Source organism: Bos grunniens, chromosome 23, assembly GCF_055505025.1.
Source record: "Bos grunniens cultivar Pamir isolate PY7600 chromosome 23, Bosgru_T2T1.0, whole genome shotgun sequence".
Lineage (NCBI taxonomy): Eukaryota > Metazoa > Chordata > Mammalia > Artiodactyla > Bovidae > Bos > Bos grunniens.
In genome coordinates, this window is record NC_141187.1 from 31,753,937 (window position 1) to 31,772,756 (window position 18,820).

At 41.0% G+C, this 18,820-nt stretch overlaps 5 non-coding genes across 5 annotated transcripts; 3 read left to right on the forward strand and 2 right to left on the reverse strand.

The window, feature by feature from the left end:
* The first annotated feature begins 5,674 nt into the window (after positions 1-5,674).
* Positions 5,675-5,748, forward strand: TRNAT-CGU (transfer RNA threonine (anticodon CGU)). Its single transcript has one exon. It is a non-coding gene; the product is annotated as a tRNA-Thr (tRNA).
* Positions 5,749-8,674: 2,926 nt separating this feature from the next.
* TRNAA-UGC (transfer RNA alanine (anticodon UGC)) lies at positions 8,675-8,746 on the reverse strand. The gene has a single exon. It is a non-coding gene; the product is annotated as a tRNA-Ala (tRNA).
* A 3,987-nt stretch (positions 8,747-12,733) lies between these two features.
* On the forward strand, positions 12,734-12,805 carry TRNAA-UGC (transfer RNA alanine (anticodon UGC)). Its single transcript has one exon. It is a non-coding gene; the product is annotated as a tRNA-Ala (tRNA).
* A 2,348-nt stretch (positions 12,806-15,153) lies between these two features.
* Positions 15,154-15,225, reverse strand: TRNAA-AGC (transfer RNA alanine (anticodon AGC)). Its single transcript has one exon. It is a non-coding gene; the product is annotated as a tRNA-Ala (tRNA).
* A 3,119-nt stretch (positions 15,226-18,344) lies between these two features.
* Positions 18,345-18,426, forward strand: TRNAS-GCU (transfer RNA serine (anticodon GCU)). Its single transcript has one exon. It is a non-coding gene; the product is annotated as a tRNA-Ser (tRNA).
* Positions 18,427-18,820: the final 394 nt, after the last annotated feature.

An 18,820-nucleotide genomic window follows, 5' to 3' on the forward strand; every position in this document is an offset into this window, starting at 1 on the left:
GGGATGGTAGGCTGAGCTCCAGTCTCAGGTTTCGTACTTAGAGGCTCAATAAGAAAGATGGATTTCACCGGAAGCTCTCTAGAAAGAAAATAAACTCTTCCCAGGCTGTGAAAGCATTGGATACTTTTCGCTTCTTAAAACGTGACAGTTCTCTCAGAAATCGAACACAAAGGAGTGAAAGTGAAACATTTTGATATAGACATGTTTTCCCCTCAGTGCGTTTTGCCAGTGAGCTCGCGGCGCTCATACCAGTGTGGATTTAATTCCTTCTTTGCTGATTTCTTTTGTAATCTCTAAATTTGCCTCACTGATTCTAAAGGTACTGACTTTAACCTCTTTAAAAAATCAACTTATTTTCCTAAACCCAGCCTTTTTATACCATTCATGTGGGTAAGGACTTTCCTTGGCCAGCTCCTTTGTTTTAATGAAGGGCTAGTCCCCTTTGGAATGCAGCATTTCTTGTATCTCGGTGCTTTTGCCTCAATTTCCAATTCGTGACACCCTGTCACATGAGCAAATGAAGGAAATTTAGAAAACCATTTTCTGTATTTTTGTTTATTTTTCAGGGAGGCCTCTGGGCAGCTCTACGTGGCCCTTGGAGGCTGTGGTCAAGGGCTCCAAATTCTTAGAGGTACAAGGGTCCAGAAAAGGGCTCTGAAAAGAAAGGTCCGGGAGGCTGTTGCCTACTCAGATTTCCGAGCTCATTGTATCTTCGTCAGTCTCTGAATATCTGCAAGACACCAGCATTCTTAGAGGTACAAGGGTCCAGTGTTAAAAAGATAATAAGGGCAACCATCCTTTCCGTTGGTCTCTAATGATTTGGTCTGTCGTTCATGGGGAAGCTTGTGCTTCCTGACTAAGACAAAAACCACAAGATTAAAGAATGGATCTTAAAATGGGCCTTTGAAAGTGTGGTGCACTGAGGTTTGCACTCTGTTAGCTAAATCATTCTCTGCTGTTATTTACTGAACAACTGCTCTTGTCAGTATTTATTACAGGCCTACAATAGTGTAGCTCCAACACAGCTCTAAAGATATTAGAACACGTTGGACAAACTTAAAATAGTAGCCATAGCATTTACCAGTTAAGCCATCAATAAAGAAATAGTTCACAAACTATTTCATTCCTTGTTCCTCCCATTTTCAGTGTGCCATATAGCCACAGACAAGGCTAGCAGTTGTGAGATATCAACAGTTCTGCCTAGAAACCAGTTTTGAGTTGTAATGACTACTTGCTTTTGTTGTCACTTCAGGTCACCAGACTATGACCTACTCCATCAAAGGTGTTTTTTTTTTTTTTTTTTTTTAAGATTTGTCTATCCCAAACCACATGAAAAGACCCTCCTTAATTTAACTAATAAAAAAGGTTTAGGTGCAGTTTAAGAACAGTGTCCTGACTAAATTATTTTATCTGATAGGTAAAATGTGCACTGGGTGATGGAAGGCATAAGGAAAGATAAAAATCAATACAGTTTCCCTGAGCTCATAAAATTCTTTCAAGCTGAAGCAGTGATTCTCTAACTTGGCTGCACATTGGAATCACCTTGAGAGCTCTAAAATTGTCTGATGCCTGGATTCTGCACTGAGAGGTTCTAGTTTAATTTGTCTGGAGGGTGGAATGGACACCAGCATTTTAAAAAGATCGCTAGGTGATTTGAACATGCAGTTACAGTTGAGAACTACTGGTCTAGAAAGTCTCTATTTAAATTATATCCAAATATCCACAAAGGTAGGAGGAGACATAAGAGAGGTAGACTTGCAGGCTTATCCCTTTCTCAGTCTAACTTTATTTTAGAGACACCACTGGTGATTGAGGTGGTCATAGATACATGAGTAGTCCCCAGATTGGCCAAGTCAAGGGCAGATGGGGTGATGGATGGGGATATAACTTAATTTCACATAGCAGTCTGCTAAATAGAGAAAAACACTTCTCTCTCTCTCTTTTTATTCTACCACAGTTGTTCAAGGACTATGAAATGAGAACTGCTATTTCCCGAGATCCCTGTGTTTGCAAAGTTCATCACTGGGAAGAAAGGGGATCACTTAATAATTTAGGGCCATCCAGGACAGAACAAATATACTCTAAGCTTTCCTCCCCAAAATTTAAGTCTGGGGATATCTATCAGTGATTTGAAATGGCTCTGACCTAGACCTAAAGCAAGGAAAGGCACTACATTTTCTGAAATAAAATTACCTCAGGAAAGGGGAGTTGATATTGACAACTTGGAGCTAAGACTTCGTAAGACAAGTCTTGCTTTAATTTATCATATGACTCTGGGTCCCTAAGAGGAAAGTAATAATGGTTTCAACAATATTACAAGTGAAGACTATTTTTAAAAGGTAAAACTAGATCTCATATTCTGTAGGGTTTCTTTTCTCCCAAATAATATTAAGAGAAGCAAAGATAGGGGGGGGGGAAAAAGGAGCTATTTTCTAAGAACACACAGAGCAGAGGGCTGGGGAAAATCTTCTATTTGTGGATCTTTACACATTAGCACTGAAGAAAAAGACTAAAAGCACTCCTTTTATTTACCAGCAATGAAATTCCTTTGAGCCTACCTTGAGTTTGACTCCATTTAGTAATTTCTGCACAGTCTTATGGCTAGAGAAAAGTAGATGTGAACCCAGGGTCATTTAGTGAAGAATGCACCTTATTCATTTCATTTCACGGAGAAATGAGATCTAGTGGACCTACATTGTAGTGGAGGGCAATCCTTGCATAGTTTAATCCTAAATTGTGACTAATAATCTCTCAGTAATTGAAATAAAATATGTCCTGGTATGTAAGTAGAAAAGAAAGCTAGTCTCTCTTCTTTCTTATCTATATTGGCCCTTCAGATCCAAAGAGAGAGCACACTAGATCAAGGGAATGAAACCAACTAGAGCACTTCTCACAAAGACATAATCTGGACAACAGGACTGTAGGAAAATGTGGAAGATCTGGGAGAGTTTAAATATTCAGGAAAGGCGATCAGATGATCATGTTTTGAATTTCTATAGAATGAGGTGATCAAAGGAGAGGAAGGTTAGATAAGGGGACTGGAATAGCCATTTCACAGTTGCTACAAGTGGCAACAAAAGGATTAACTTTTTGTTCTAATGAACAAAGTAACAAACGTGCTAGATGCATAAAAACGCAATATTTGTATTTTTTGGTATTCTAAATAAGCTGCTGCTGCTGCTGCTGCTGCTAAGTCGCTTCAGTCATGTCCGACTCTGTGCAACCCCATAGACGGCAGCCCACCAGGCTCCCCCGTCCCTGGGATTCTCCAGGCAAGAACACTGGAGTGGGTTGCCATTTCCTTCTCCAATGCATGAAAGTGAAAAGTGAAAGTGAAGTCGTTTAGTCGTGTCCGACTCCCAGGGACTCCATGGACTGCAGCCCACCAGGCTTCTCTGTCCATGGGATTCTCCAGGTGAGAGTACTGGAGTGGGGTGCCATTGCCTTCTCCGTCTAAATAAGCTATTCACCAATAAAAGTTAAAAATTAATAAAAACCTTGAAAAGACAGAAAAAGATTATGCTGGGAAAAGCTAATTTGCTCACATAGAATTCCCTATGTTTAATCCTCAAAGGGTTCTATTTTTCCCCCAAATTTTTCTTTTAGGATAAATTCTAAGTTATTTGGAATGATTGTTCCACAAGGTGAGGAAATTTTAAATCACTATTCCAAGTCATTGTCTTTCCCCCCCCCCCCCCCTTTTATTATACGTCTGGTATGTTTGACACCTCCTTGTTAGCTGCTCATCTGTCATCTTGTACTTCTTTTATTATGATATTTGATGTTCATTAAAATTTCTTGTTTCGTTTTCTATCATCTGTGGCCATCTTGTACCTAGTTGTATCCATACAACTGATTTCAATGGACATGGGTTTGAGCAAGCTCCAGGAGTTGGTGATGGACAGGAAAGTTCATGGGGTCGCAAAGAGTCAGACACAACTGAGCGACTGAACTGAGCTGATTTCAATACCTGACACCTAGTAGGTACAAAGTAATATCACTCTTGTTGAACATACTTCACCTTAAATGCTGTCCTCCCAACAGTACTTCTGAGACTGAAATTTACCTAGTCCTGATCCTGAACAATTCAGCTAACTAGAATTCAGAAGCACCATGATTCCTAGCCCATTATTATTCTGAAGGTGTTGTTCCCCAAACTCAGAAAATATAAAAGTAACTATAAATGGAGTAGAAGTGTAGTCCTAAGTATGGAAGTTTGTTAGTATAGATTAGATTAAAAAGTGACTATCCTGGTTAGCAAGAAACGTTTATATTCACTATAAAAAACATTCTGAAAGTGAAGTCACTTGGTCGTGTCCAACTCTGAGACCCGCATGGACCAGGATCCTCCATCCATGGAATTTTCCAGGCAAGAGTACTGGAGTGGGTTGCCATTTCCTTCTCCAGAAGATATTCCCGAACCAGGGATCGATCCCGGGTTTCCCGCATTGCAGGCAGATGCTTTACCATCTGAGCCATGAAAAACATTCTGAGTAGGATATAAAATGGCAATATCAGAACATTTGACTCAAAAAAGCAATAAGACTTAGGGATTCAAAGGTCTTATCATTCAGAGCTCCTTTCAGCCTTTACGTGGTTAAATAAAGAATTTTGCAGTCCTTCCATTTTGTATTTTGATGAGGCATTGGAAGCTGGGTAGATGCACAGTGGCATCTGCTAAGTTGAAATCACTCCCTTTCAGCACTGATCTTACTCCAATTAAAGGCAGAAAATCAGGATGCAAGAGTTAACAGTTTAAGAATGGATTCTTAGTTTCGTGATTGTACAATCAGTTAATGTTTGTTTAGCTTCTACAAGTTGAGGGTCCATGTGGAAAATACTAATATTAAAGAACATCCATTTGAAGAAGGCGATATAGAGAAGAAAGAGTCTGATGCCTCCCAAAGCCAAGCCAGTATTTTTTTCCGTCTGTGCGCCTTCTAGGAGCTGAAGGAACGGAGGCCATTCCCCAGCCTCGGGCTGGCAAAGGCTCCTGGGATTTGAATCAGAAAACCGTTAAGTGAACTCTGACCTAACCACCTCCATGCTGACAGTCTCCTGCTTCCTGAAGCAAGAGCGAGCACAAGCTGACAGCTGTTAGCGGAGTCTGAATGTGTTTGAAGTTTGGGGTTGTTTGTTTTGTTTTTCAGTGCGCAAGTGTGCCATCTCCTAACAACCAGGAATGGCATCAATTGGACTGAAGTTCTAACTGACCTATTTTGCTAGAAGAGCCTTTCCGTCTACTTTTAGAATATCCACTCACTTAAGGATTCTAAGTTACTACAATCCGGTGAAATATAAGAGCGTCTCTGGCCTCACTTACAGAAGCCGCTTCCTGAACAATGAACACTCAGCTCGTATCCATTCTTTTCCACTCCATGGTTGTTCTCAGTACATTTTCTCCGTTATGGTGCGAGAGCAAGTAGGTGTTTTGTTGCTTAAGTTCCAGGAGTCTTCTTCGCGGGTTTGTCTGTTCTATAAGGTCGATTTATTCGAGAAGAGAGTGAGCAGTGTGGCTGTGCGCTCAGTCGCTCAGTCGTGTCTGACTCTTTGCTACTTCATGGAGCCGCCCGTCTCTTCTATCCACGGAGTGAATAGTAACTCTAATTAACACAGCTTTTCACCTAATTGAGTAGCATTTGATCAGAAAGGAAGTTTGAGCTTTCCAATAGCTGGCTCTGTGGCTTAGTTGGCTAAAGCGCCTGTCTCGTAAACAGGAGATCCTGGGTTCGAATCCCAGCGGGGCCTGCTGGTTTTTCATCTCAAAATTGAAACCTTAGTTTTAACAACAAATTCGAATTTTTAATCTGATACCATCTTAAAGGTAGATCAACTTCACTGATTGGAACTTTTTATTTCCACAACCTGTTCTCATTGCACATGTATTCTCAATGACTCTCAGGCTCTCTACTAATGGTCTATCGTATGGATCTACTACTTAGGTGTTCTTTAGTTCTTACTTTCTGCCATAATAAGGGTGGTGTCATCTGCATATCTGAGGTTATTGATATTTCTCTCAGCAATCTTGATTCCAGCTTGTGCTTCATCCAGCCCGGTGTTTCTCATGATGTACTTTGCATTGAAGTTAAATAAGCAGGGTGACAATATACAGCCTTGACATACTTCTTTCCTGAATTGGAACCAGTCTGTTGCCCCAGGTGCAGTTCTAACTGTTGCTTCCTGACCTGCATACAGATTTCTCAGGAGGCAGGTCAGGTGGTCTGGTATTCGCATGTCTTGAAGAATTTTCCATAGTTTGTTGTCATCCACGCAAAGGCTTTGGCATAGTCAATAAAGCAGAAATAGATGTTTTTCTGGAACTCTCTTGGTTTTTCTATGATCCAACGGATATTGGCAATTTGATCTCTGGCTCCTCTGTCTTTTTAAAATCCAGCTTGAACATCTGGAAGTTCATGGTTTACATACTGTTGAAGCCTAGCTTGGAGAATTTTGAGGATTACTTTGCTAGTGTGTGAGATGAGTACAATTGTGCGGTAATTTGAGCATTCTTTGGCATTGCCTTTCTTTGGGATTGGTATGAAAACTAACCTTTTCCACTCCTGTGACCACTGCTGAGTTTTCCAAGTTTGCTGGCATATTGAGTGCAGCACTTTCACAGCATCATCTTTTAGGAGGTAAAATAGCTCAACTGGAATTCCATCACCTCCGCTAGTTTGTTCATAGTGATGCTTCCTAAGGCCTGCTTGACTTGGCATTCCAGGATCTCTGGCTCTAGGTGAGTGATCACACCATCATGATTATTTGGGTCATGAAGATCTTTTTTGCATAGTTCTTCTGTGTATTCTTGCCACCTCTTCTTAATATCTTCTGCTTCTGTTAGGTCCATACATACTATTTCTGTACTTTATTGTGCTCATTTTTGCATGAAATGTTCCCTTGGTATCTCTCATTTTCTTGAAGAGATCTCTAGTCTTTCTCATTCTATTGTTTTCCTCTATTTCTTTGCATTGATCAGAGGAAGGCTTTCTTTTCTCTTCTTGCTATTCTTTGGAAGTCTGCATTCAGATGCTTATATCTTTCCTTTTCTCCTTTGCCTTTTGCTTCTCTTCTTTTCACAGCTATTTGTAAGGCCTCCTCAGACAACCATTTTGCCTTTTTGCATTTCTTTTTCTTGAGGATGGTCTTGATCCCTGTCTCCTGTACAATGTCACGAACCTCTGTCCGTACTTATTCAGGAACTCTATCAGATCTAATCCCTTGAATCTATGTCTCACTTCAACTGTATAATCGTAAGGGATTTGATTTAGGTCATACCTGAATTGTCTAGTGGTTTTCCCTACTTTCTTCAATTTAAGTCTGAATTTGGCAATAAGGAGTTCATGATCTGAGCCACAGTCAGCTCCCGGTCTTGTTTTTGCTGACCGTATAGAGTTTCTCCATCTTTGGCTGCAAATAATATAATCAATCTGATTTCAGTATTGACCATCTGGTCCATGTGTAGAGTCTTCTCTTGTGTTGTTGGAAGACAGTGTTTTCTATGACCAGTGCATTTTCTTGGCAAAAATCTATTAGCCTTTGCCCTGCTTCATTCATAGAAGAACTAAAGAGCCTCTTGATGAAAATGAAAGAAGAGAGTGAAAAAGTTGGCTTAAAACTCAAGGATTCAGAAAACTAAGATCAATGCATCTGGTCCCATCACTTCACGGCAAATAGATGGGGAAACAGTGGAAACACTGACAGGCTTTTTTTTTGGCGTGGGGGGAGGGGGCTTCAAAATCACTGCAGATGGTGACTGCAGCCATGAAATTAAAAGACACTTTCTCCTTGGAAGAAAAGTTATGACCAGTCTAGACAGCATATTAAAAAGCAGAGACATTATTTTGCCAACAAAGGTCCGTCTAATCAAAGTTGTAGTTTTTCCAGTAGTCATGTATGGATGTGAGAGTTGGACTATAAAGGAAGCTGAGCACTGAAGAATTGATGCTTTTGAACTGTGGTGTTGAAGGAGACTCTTGAGAGTCCCTTGGACTGCAAGGAGATCCAACCAGTCAATCCTAAAGGAAATCAACCCTGAGTATTCATTGGAAGGACTGATGTTGAAGCTGAAACGTCAATATTGATGTGAAGAACTGACTCATTTGAAAAGACCCTGATGATGGGAAAGATTGAAGGCAGGAGGAGAAGGGGATGACAGAGGATGAGATGATTGTATGGCATCACCGACTCGATGGACATGAATTTGAGCAAGCTCCAGGAGATGGTGATGGACAAGAAAGCCTAGCATGCTGCAGTCCCACGGGGTCGCAAAGAGTCCAACACGACTGAGCGACTAAACTGAACTGATACCAGTAGTGTACTTTTACGATCTCTTTTAAAATGGAATGAGAAATAAAATGTTTGTTTATGACCTACTAAGACAGAAGCTCTTGTGACAAAGGTCAAAGAGTTTTTTGGGGAAAAAAGACGGGAGTGGAAACCAACTTAGTCTTTGCCTCAGGCTGATTTGCTCTCTGACCCCTCCCACTTCTCACCTCCTCCAAAAGAGTTACAGGATCAGTCCGATGGGACCTTGGCAATCGAAGCAAGGTACATTTTTTTCAGCAGAGTATCGCTTAAACTTTAAATTGCTCAGAAATATCCAAAACTCGAAGAGCGACTTTGTCTGTTTATCCAAAGTGTAAAAACACCACTGAGTAGATACTCAGTAACAGACTGGAGATGCCGGGGATCGAACCCGGGGCCTCATGCATGCAAAGCAGGCGCTCTACCACTGAGCTACATCCCCAAACCTGTAAACTTAGTGCGGCCCCCAGGTACTTTTCTTTATGAATATATGCGGTCAACTTTCCGCATAAAAAACATTTACGTGTATTTTACGTTGTTGTGCAAGTATTTTAGAGGACTTAAAGGTCGGAAAGATGTTTTATGTAAATCAATCTCATTAAAGCCTTCAGATTCTCTTGAATCTGACAAGGCCCGGTTTAAAACAAGCAACTGTAAAATTGGCTTTTACCCCAGCAGGACCATGCATAAAAGTCATTCAGATCAAGTGCCTTTTGGAAAGACTGATATTAAAAAAAAAAAAGAACCATAGATGAATACAGCAAAGCACTGGGACATTTCTTGTTGTAGTACAAGGGAAAAGAAAATAGCAACCCACTACTGGGAAATCCCATGGCCGAGGAGCCTGAAGGGCTACAGTCCATGGGATTGTAAAAGAGTCAGACATGACTTAGTGACTAAATAGCAACAACACAGCAAAATACAAAGCCAAACTGTAATCTGGGGAAGAACTGTGAGACAGCCACCCTGCAGGCTGCTTTCGATCTCAGGTTCTAGGCTTGGAATTATCCACAGTCAGTATGCATATAAATCTCAGCCTGGTCCAAGAAGGAAAATCCTACTCAGTAGCTTGGGTGAGGAAACCTACCTATATCCTGTGAAATAAAAGATTGTAAGAGAGATGCTGAAGATTCAAATGTAAATCTAGGCTACAACACTTTAGAAACAGATTTCATTGTGAGACAGTGGTTCTCAAAGTGTGGTCTTTGGACCAGCAGCAACCGTATCTTCTGGGATCTTGCTAAGAATACAAATTCTAAGACCCCACCGCAGACCCATGAGTCAGGAACTCTGGGAATGTGGGTCCAGAGTTAATAATCTATGTTAAAAACCCTAGAGGTGATTTTGATGTATGCTAAAGGTTGAGAAGCACTGTTGTGAGGTATTGATGATGCTTCATTACTGCTGCTGCTGCTAAGTCGCTTCAGTTGTGACCGACTCTGTGCGACCCCATAGACCGCAGGCCATCAGGCTCCCCAGTCCCTGGGATTCTCCAGGCAAGAACACTGGAGTGGGTTGCCATTTCCTTCTCCAATGCTTGAAAGTGAAAAGTGAAAGTGAAGTTGCTCAGTCGTGTCCGACTCCTAGCGACCCCATGGACTGCAGCCTACCAGACTCCTCCGTCCATCGGACTTTCCAGGCAAGAGTACTGGAGTGGGGTGCCATCGCCTTCTCCGGCTTCATTACTATACTATGACAATAACACAGTAGTAAGGTGTTTCCAACATTTAAAAATAAAATAGATCCACAAAGGTCATGTAACTTTTCTGTACTGTTAAACTTCATTGTAATAAAATGAGAGAAAAAATTTGAAAACATTTACAGATAAAATAATTTAACATATTAGGCATGAATTTTTATAGCTAGATGCTAAATGTTTAAATGTGTATGGGGTATCTAAATTTTTTAACTTAGCTTCTTATATATTATGAAAATAGTATGTGAATATCCTGAAGTATTAATTTTTAAAAATGAATGAGTTGTATACTAATTACAAACAGCAGAAAATTTCTCTTGATATTTGAAAGCCTCTGAACATTAGAGAATATAGCCACTAGCTATAGGAAGAGAAGGAGAGAGAAAGATAAGATGAGTAAGAATAGGTTAAGAAAAGCAAAAAGCCTAAATAAAACACATCTACAGGTAAAGACTATTTTGCAATGGGACACAAATGGACACACCAGAGATTGAACCCAAATCTCATGCGTGAGAACAAGCTCTACTACCAATTGAAACAAGGGACAAAGGAAAGAAAGAAGGAAGGGACCGCAACAACACTTCTTCACTCAACTATTCAGCCTCCAATAGATCAGAAACAAGGGACAAGGTCTAAATCACTTAGTTTTTGACCAAAATTACAAAGAATTCCTCTTTTGTGGGGAGTAATTGGAATCCTTGATACTCATCACAAACTGGATTCAAAAGCACAAAGGTTAGCACCTTCTGAGCTGGTCAATGCAGTCCGCAGGTGGAACCCTTTAGGCATTTAGACCTGGCACTGCTCAAGTCCGGGAGGATGGTCCTCTAAGAATTTGGGAACATTGACTGTTAGGCAATAGTGTAATAGTTATCACATCTGAGGCTTGTTCCTTATTGCAATTCACTGGAAAAATCACTCTACCACTAAAAATGGCCTGGCACTACCATTCTCCAAGGATTGGAATAAGACCCACCAGTGTGTCCATTCTTTCCATATTGGGGCCCTGACACACTTCCTGAGTTACATCCAACACACAATTTCCTCAGTGCTTGCCTGGGTGGGAAGTGCACCTGCTGCCTCTTTGGATGTGGCAGCCGGTGTATCAGTCTCCCTTTTTGGAATCGAAACTTGATTATGGCAAAATCTCATGGATGCAAATTTTTCAAATGTACAAGGTGAACACATTGCTTGGGACCTTCCCACGGTCTTGGAAAGTATAGGTTATCCTACCCTCCCTTCTTGCCAACACAGCAGGACCCAGAGGAATTTGGGGAAGAGGTAGGGCACTATCACTGTACTGGGTATTTCCCAGATTTCCAGTGCTCCAGAGGCCCCAGGAACACCTTGACTGGGACAGAACAAGACTTGTTCCAATGGTAGAGAAGCGGCCTCCATGGGGAGGTAAATCAGGTGAAGCCAAGGAACCTGCAACAAGAGGAAAGAGTGGGATGGAAGCTGAGGAATTGTGCCCATGCCCTGCACAGTAGTCAAGGCAGGAAAGAGCAGGGTTGAGAGGCAGGAGGGATACAGTTGGAGATGTGACCTAGCTCCAAATGCTAGGAGTAACACCAGAAAGTCAATGGAGCAACCTAAGCTGATTCGTAGACAGGCCTGCAAGGAATGTTCGTCTGCCTAATACCCGCTCTGAATCCTGAAAGTAAACTTCTGAAAGAGAGCAAGGACTATGTTTTTGTTGGTGAAAAGCAGGAGGACAGATTTTTGCAGGTGTGACTGTGAACAATTCTGAAAAATACTCAACGATTTGCTCCAACAAGCACAGTGATCATCTGCACCAGAGAGAGGCAGTTCTGAAGCTTGGAAGTCCACAATGTTAGATCTAACCCATCCAGTCTCCAGCAGAATTATCAAATACACTGTGTCAGCACCTTGTCCACTATCCATATCTCAGTGTCACTGAGAGGCTGGGGCTGTCCCATCCATTGACAAACTGGATCTCATTTTTCTGTGGCTGTTTGCCAAGGGTAAATTCAATAAAACCAACTAATGCATCTCAGACCCACAACTCTTGCCTTAGGCCTGTTGGCCAACATAGTCCCACCACAAGCCTGAGCAAATTGCTGCTGGGCACTTTGGGTTTCGTACTCCACTAGCTCTTAGAACTATGGTGGAAATGTGAGAACAGCCACTTATCCTGCAAGGCCAAATTGATCCTCAAGTACAACTCTTGGCCAAGTCTTGTCTTTCAAGACTCCTGAAGCTATCAATTTCTGGCCAAGAATGTGGTATACTTTGTGTCTGCCACTATAGTTACATAAGCATTTCCTTGCCAGAGGACTTGTCATACTGAAATCATTTGTATATGTATTTGTGAATCCTCCTCTCCCACACACACTTCACTGGAAGATTCTCTGTTCTGTAACATACATCCTGAACAGACTGCGCCTGTAATTTCTCACAGCTCTTTACTGAGTGGCCGCTATCTGCAAGGCTCTATGCTAAAGGCTTGATACAGAGTTGCGAGAGAAAACAGTACAGGCTCTGCCCTATTGAAGCTATCTTGCTAGAGAAGGAAACATCTAGTCGAATAACAAATCTACGTGATTAGTCATGATAAATTCTAAGAATATTAAGGGAAAGTACATGGAATTTATGGATGGAATCTACCTGATTATGTTTCTACGAGTGTAGGTTGAAGGAGCGCACAGAACGTCTAGCCATAAACCGTATTCACTACTGCTCAACAAAGGAAAAAATTCTCTTTTCAGTCGTGGGGATGTAGCTCAGTGGTAGAGCGCATGCTTTGCATGTATGAGGTCCCGGGTTCGATCCCTGGCATCTCCACTTTAGCTGAACTACGGTCAGCTAAAAGGATTGATACTGAAGCATAAATAATGGAATCTTTTAAAGTTAAGTGTATTGAGTTATGGGGAAAGTATTGCTCAAAGCCCCTCCACCCCTGCTTAACAAGGATTGTAGCTCCAAGAACAGTTGCTTATAAATAATATATACCATAGAAAAGACATTAGCACAGGCAGAGTGAATTCTCAAGGGAGGTTAGAACATTTCTTCAATTATGGAAGCTGGTTTTGAAGGAAAAAAAGATACATTCAAAAACTAGCCTTCCATATTTGCTCCACTCTGGTTGTTCTACTAGTAGACCAAAAGTCATTGTTACGTTTTTATGACTCATTTTTATTCCACTCTTTCATAGTGATTATTGACATGATCAAATTTTATAAGAAATAATAACAATACAAAACTTCTCTCTTCCCTATTAAGAAAATTGTATGTATATCATCAGGTTTTACACTTTAAATATATTTTACAACTTTACAATTTGTAATTGTATAATTACAATTTTGTCAATTATACCTCAATGAAGCTGAAAGAAAACTATACTTGACAGTGATTTTGAAGAAACAGAAGCCATATATAACCAAAACTAATATCGTGTTTTATGCCAATTATCTCAATTAAAACTTTTTTTAAAAAGAAATACAAGCCATTCTTTGGTGAAAATAAAAATTAAAATGTATTTCATATAAAATATAAAGCATAAATATATATTGAGAACTAAATTTTTAACTTTCAATTTTGGACTTTTTTTTTTTTTACAAATAAATAATACAAATATTTATTAGAGAAAGAGGCATATGATGTGTACTGGTCTCACTTTTAGTGATGAGAAATTGATCATTGATTTCAGGTATGTCAGCCTGTTCCATGCATTCTAGAGCTCCCCCATCCAATTTTACCTCATGGTTGTAGCACCCATTGCTGATTGTGACCTAGATACATTAAAGCAATATCAGTTGCAAAATGTTGAATCTAATTTTATAATTCCTTCCGCATGTATTAGCAGTGATTATTCTACAGAGAAAAAGTTTCCCTCATCAACTGTATGCTTATCCTGAAGTACACTCCAGATACAGAGGTGGTATAAATACTTGATTCTTTTCCTTCATTTGTCAGCTTTCAAAACAATGAATCAATAACCAAAATCCTCCAAAGCCTGCGTCTAGGAACACTAGTATGTGTAGTAATTTTGCAACCAGGTTCTTTACTAAATTGTCCATTTGTAGTAGCTTTTCTGTTTTGAGGAGTTGTTTTTAGGTATATAATCCTAACAGAGAGCTTTATCCCCTCCTATCTACTAGTTACTCCTCTAATTACTGTTTTATGCTAAATGCCTTGATTAGTACCTCCATTACAACATTAAAATAGTAAAGACAGTAGATATCTTTGTCACGAAAGACTTAAATCTATGTGACCACAAATATACCTGAAAGGACTTAAATAGGTGATACAGATCATAAAAACTTACTAAAAATATTGTATGGAATTATTTTAAAGAATAAAAACTAATTCCTAGAAATTAACACGTTTAAAAGGGACAAGTGATTTTTTTTTTTCCTCTCATATATTCAGCCAGTATTTCAGACTAGGTCTGGTCTAAGCAAATCAGCTCTGATTATTAGGTTGGTTAAGACACACAGTGGGATATTTGTTTGTGTTGTGAAAGTAGAAGTGAAATAAATTTCACTCAAATTTATTTCTGAAATGAGCCCATGTCATTTACTTTGATTGAAATTTTTTCAACAGGAGATATTTAGATGCTTGACCTCTCACACTCTCAATCTTAGCAAAGTGGCAATGGTCTGAATTCATTGAAGCAGCCAGTCTCCATTCAATCTGGCATTCAGTTTAGGCTTGGAAGGCACCACATACGATGACAGACAACACTTTATTGTTTCCCTATGCATAGAACCCTGCAGTTATAACAGGACCACTGCTTCCACATCAAGTGATTCAAGAGAAGAAAGAAAGCAGGGGGTGGTGAGATGCTCATTAGGAAGAAACAAATGATATTTTTCTACTATTCCACCTCCAGTGTGTGTTTTGTTCTAAGAACGCTTCAGAATTCAGGAGAAAGTGAATAAAAGAGAGAGTCTCTTGTTGATCTTTCTGCTTTCTTCTTTTCTGCTTTCAACTTGGACTCCAAAGAAATTAGGCCAATTATCTTTCAAAAACGCTTGGACATTCCTGGTGGTAGTAGCACTCTCGGGGCAGAAATTAGATACCACAAAGGCAGTGCAGATAGAAAACTGAATGAAAGAAGATACCCGGTTTTAAAGGGTAAGTCGAAAGGAAAAGCGGCTTGATCACAAGCACATCCCCCTCAAAACTGGTGGAGGTGCCGGGGATTGAACCCGGGACCTCGTACATGCTAAGCACGCGCTCTACCACTGAGCTACACCCCCAGCTGCGAGTAGTTTTCCTTGGATTCCTTTCGTGATTTATAATCATTATTCCTTTGCTTCTCAAAGATTTAGTAAATTGCCTAGGAAATGCCCATTTGCGAAATCGACTGCGCGGCGGCCTCAGACGAAAACAACAGAATGAAATTCTAAAGGAAGGAGGCTGAAAAGAGACCATCTGTTATCTCTTACTCTCCAACCTCCATTCCTGCCCTTTCCACCTGTAAGGCTTCAGGAGACCGAAGCAGGTAGCTGGGCAGCTGGGGTACCCGCTGAGGAGGTGGCGTTGGGAAGGGAGCAGAGGTGGAGTCAAAGCGGGTCCGCGCCCGCACCACCTTCCTTGAAACAAAGACCCTCAAATCATCCGCGTTTCCGGAAGCCAAATATATATAGAGAGATAGATATAGATATATCCCCTGCGTTTCGTGGTGATGGCAGGGAACATCCCAGAGAGCTCACGGTGTCCTGGATGGAACGCTTAGGACTAATTGGAAGCATGAGCTTGGGTGCCTGGCATCACGTAGGCGCCCAGATCATCCACAGGAGCAACATTTACCTCGTGCAAATCTCTGCCGTCCTCCTGCTTTGCCGAGCTTGGCCGAGGGTGGGCTGGGCTGGGCTGTTGCTTAGAACAAAAGGTAAGCAGGCAAGGCAGGACTGGCTTCTGTTTATCCGCGACTAGTCCTTTAGGAATCAGGGAGCTATCAAGAATTATTAGTACCTCGGATGATTTAGGAAAGGGGAGAGTCTCCTATATCTTAAAGCGTGAGCCCGGCCCCAATTCACAGCCTTCGATTTCTCGGGCACGTCCAGCGCAGTTTCTCTCCCTCTGAAACAATTTCAAATTAAAATTTTGAAAAAAAAAAAAAATGAAACAATACCCCCCAAATAACCATATACCTTTTATCTAGAGTTAGTGACTTACTATTTTACCCCCATTTGATTTATCATTTGCTTCCTCTCTCTCCCATTTGAAAGTAAGCTGTAAAACATCTTCGAAACAGAACAAGACCCTATAGTCTTTGTCCTCTATGTCCTCTGCCTGCCTTTTGTCTGTGGAAAATCTTTAGCCAAAGAGTAAGTTTAGAGAAGTGAAAAAAAAGCAGAAACAAAGGAAAAGAGTCCAACAAGACTAAATAATAATTATCTAGTCGTTAAAAGGACCTTAATCCCTGGGTCAGGAAGATCTTGGGGAGAAGGGAATGGCAAACTACCACAGTATTTTTGCCTGGAGAATTCCATGGACAGCGGAGCCTGGAAGGTTACAGTCCATGGGGTCACAAAGAGTCAGACAAGACTAAGCAACTGCACTCCTAGTTTCCTCTCAAGGGCTATAGATAATATTCTGAGCCATATCCTGTGAGCTGTCTTGTAGATACTGAAACCCCCAACAGGTAGAGAGGTTAACTACATGATGACCAGACTATAGTCATGACATAAGCTTCCAGAGTTCCTAGAATTGGCTTCAAGGAAACAGGAATAAACTGGCCCTGGAACTAAACATCAACTGTACTTAAAACAATCAAGATGATGCTGATCAAACCACTGATGACCAATTCCAAGATGACTGTCAGAGCTGATTGCGCTGCTTCTGCATGCAGCCCCTTCCCTCTGTCTATAAAAGCTCTTGCCCACTGGTTGTGAGTGGTGAGGAGTTGGCCTTTGGGCAGGAGACCGTACCCCACTCTTTGCTGGCGTCCAAAACTTTCCTTTCCTCCAACCTTGCCTCTTCATTGGCTTTTGCATGGGGAGCAGGTTAGGGTGATTAGTCATAGAGCTCTAGATGTGGGAGTCTTACCTAGAGTGGCTGAGAGCTGGAGACTTTGAGAGCAAGAATTGCATAAAGCCGACCTGGATCAGCAGAGGAGAGGTTATCCTGAAACCAGGTAGCAACAGAAATACAACTGTGGGGGTGAATATTTAGTACTAGAAGAGCAGAGAGGTGGAGAGCAGAATTGAAACTGACCTTCTCCTTATGGGCCAAAACCGGTAGTAAGACAGACTTTGTTCAGAGTATGTTGTATGTTGAAGATTCTATGAAATTCAGTAAAGGAGCATGAGAAGGAAAATAGAGGGTAACTCTTGCCATAAGTTAAGATCCAAAGCAGAGATTTCATGAGAAGGAAGAGCTACAGCATTTTGGCATGTGAGAGTCTTTTCAAATTTATCTCCAAAATTCTGCACTAAATATAGAAAAGAAGTTGAACCCTAATGAGTGGAAGCCTTTCTTGATACTTAGTTTATTTGAAGTTGTCAAGTTCAATTTCCTCCTGCGGGAGAAAGAGGAGAATTGTGGAGGTGAGACAGAGAGAGTGGGTATGGAACTGGTGAAGTGGCCTGCCTAAGGCCACATGGTGAGTGGGACAGAACCACAACCAGTAGGCAGGCTTCCTGGCTCCTACAGGAGCAAGGATTTCCCTTCCTGGCCCTTCTCCGTGTTTGTGGCAGCCGCGGTAAATCAATTGCGCACTCTAAGATTCCAATCTACTCTATAACCAAAACGGCCCAGCAGGACGCTTGTGTTTTTCTACTTTTGTCCAACCACCTTTTCACTGGTTGCTGTATGTCACAGATTGATGAATGCCAAGCCCCAGAGAAGGTAACAAGGCAGAAATGAAGGCGATTTTTTATCAGTCCAGCATATTTCAGAAGCAAACATAAGAATCCCCGAGACAAACTTTATTGTTTCTAGTTCTTTTCCAGAAAACAGTTATCCTGGGACATGTTCTAATCAGGATGTAGGTAATTGGGCCTTCGACTGCAGAGTGCAGCGGTCGAGGGACCCTAGTCTCTGGGAGAAAACATGGCAGATGACTGGAGCCATGACAATAAATCAGGGTTGAAATCCTGGCTATGTTCATTTATTCATGTGTTCAACAAGGATCTAGGTGTTTAAGTACCGAAGTGTACTGGTTTTACCTGGTTATTTTGTATATGCCAAGTAACTGGACCACTCTAAGAGTCATTTTCAGTTTTATGGTTGCTGTGAAATGTTTCTTAAAAATCTGATCACAAGAATCGAATCAGGATTAAACCAAGAGGAAAAAAAAAAAGGCAATTTGATACGGTGCTCCAGAGTAGAACTGCAGTGATGAAGGCATGATTTTACTCTGTTACCATTAGACGAGGTGGCCGAGTGGTTAAGGCGATGGACTGCTAATCCATTGTGCTCTGCACGCGTGGGTTCGAATCCCACCCTCGTCGTGAGGCTCTCTTTGGACTTCTTTGGTCCCTTCAGAACAACTGCTGTGTGAGAGCAGCGCTAGTAAGTAGCTTTCTAGTTGCCATGTTAATGGTGTTTGTCATCACCTGAAATGGAACTTCCTCAAGGGGCTTTTTTGAGGAAGAGTAGCTAACTGAGGAATATAGAAAAACATTGCTTAAAATCATCCACAGAAGTATACACAATAAATTATTATATGTTGTACTTGTAGGAAATTTTCAGCCTATTTTTAGCTGTACTGCAATATTTCACAAAGTTTGCTAATTTAAACTGTCTCCCTTTCCAATAGACTACTTAACCATTACTAAGGATCTCTTGCTTTAATGAAGAGAGTATGCACCTGCTTAGAGACAAAACTGAAAATACATCCAGTAG